We start from the raw sequence: 1,756 nt of genomic DNA on the forward strand, positions 1-1,756 counted from the left end.
CTGACTGCGTATGTATTCATTATAACATCCTTTAATTATAAATTACAATTATAAAGGTACTGTACCCTGCTGACCTTGAACTAAAATTTCTTCATGGAACTCAGTTGAATTGCCTTCTTTTAATTGTTAGGACAATAATATGCATGTTGCTATGTAAAAAGAAGGTGCAACCAACAGTGGCGTGGCAAGAGGTGGTCGAAGTGGAAGGACCGCCCGGGGTGTCGCGCTTGGAGGGGCCTCGGATTCCATGGGGTTGATACAAAAAATGTAATAAATAGAAGTGAGAAAAATAGGAAGAATCTGATCGTATATAGGGGCCCCAAATTTTGTTACGGCACTGCGTCAAATATTTTACTCTACAAGAACATTTCATGCGTATTCAACAAAACGACATTCACAATTATCATCTAAGTCCAGAAATTCAAATTTAACTTGTACAATTAATGTGCAACAAAGTGAAAATGGCTATATTTTTAAAAAAGTCAAATTAGCTGTACCATTTGACTATACCAAAGATTACACACGTATGGAGCAAATTATTATCGTTTTAACATTTTTTTGATATTTAAACCGATTGTGTTGAAGTGCCAGTCTCGAAGCTAGATATTTTCGCGCCCTATGAAGGATATTGATTTAGTGTCCCCCCCCTTTCCCGCGCTCTACTAACCACCAACAATTTATGTGCGTCCTTCGATATTTTCTTCTCATGCCATGGGTTGTGATATTTACATCCTACAAATTTTGAAATGAGGAAACCAAGAAAAACTCATTAAAAATAATATAGGTTATATTTAAAGATTTTTACTTTGCAATTCTGATTTTAGAAAAAGTTTAGGATACCCGTATTTAAGTAATTTTCAGTTATGTCTTAGTGCTTGAAGAAAATCGTTAGAAAGATACTATTACTACTACTTTGGTTAAAGAAAATTCCAGCTGTGTGTTACAAGTGTGTCATTTTTGTTAGTAATTTATTATTATTATTATTTAAACACGATAATCTGCTGACGTATCCCTAAAGATTTTGTATCGATTCACATTAAGATTTTATATTTAAAGAACGGATGGGGGAGGCATTCTAATCTCGCCCAGGGCCTTGTGATTTGTTGCTACGCCACTGTCAACTAGTCCAAGCCTCATTGCATAAAATTTGATGAAATCACCATAATATTATGGTATAACTTATGGTTTAGATGTGTTCCACAATGGTGCTATATAAAAAATGGTTTTCTATTCTTTAAGAACAATGGTGAGAATAACTGTTTCAAATTTTATTCTATCTATGGGGGTGTCTTGAAGAGGGGTGGACACCCCTGCTCGAGACACAGTGTAGGGAAGTAAGTTTAATATACTCCTCTTGTATAGGGTGTTTTTTTTAGAGTGAAATAACTTTGAATTGAAATAAAACACATTAAAAATAAGTTTGAAGCCAATTATGTTTTTATTTGAAAGATAACTTTCTGACATTTACTTTTTGAAAATAATTTCTGTCATATGTCCACCACGACTAGTTGTGATGAACCGGATTCGATCAGTCCAATTTTGAACCGCTTTTTCAAGTAATTGGGGACGTATGTCGTTAATAACACGAGTTATGTTGGCTTCCAAAGCGTCAATTGTTGCTGGTTTATCAGCATAAACCAGAGACTTTACATATCCCCAAAGAAAATAATCCAGTGGCGTTAGGTCACATGATCTTAGAGGCCAATTCACTGACAGCACCGATATTTCCGAAGTGCTCTATATTTTTGGCGAACAG

This window comes from Lepisma saccharinum, chromosome 10, assembly GCF_977018435.1.
Source record: "Lepisma saccharinum chromosome 10, izLepSacc3.1, whole genome shotgun sequence".
Lineage (NCBI taxonomy): Eukaryota > Metazoa > Arthropoda > Insecta > Zygentoma > Lepismatidae > Lepisma > Lepisma saccharinum.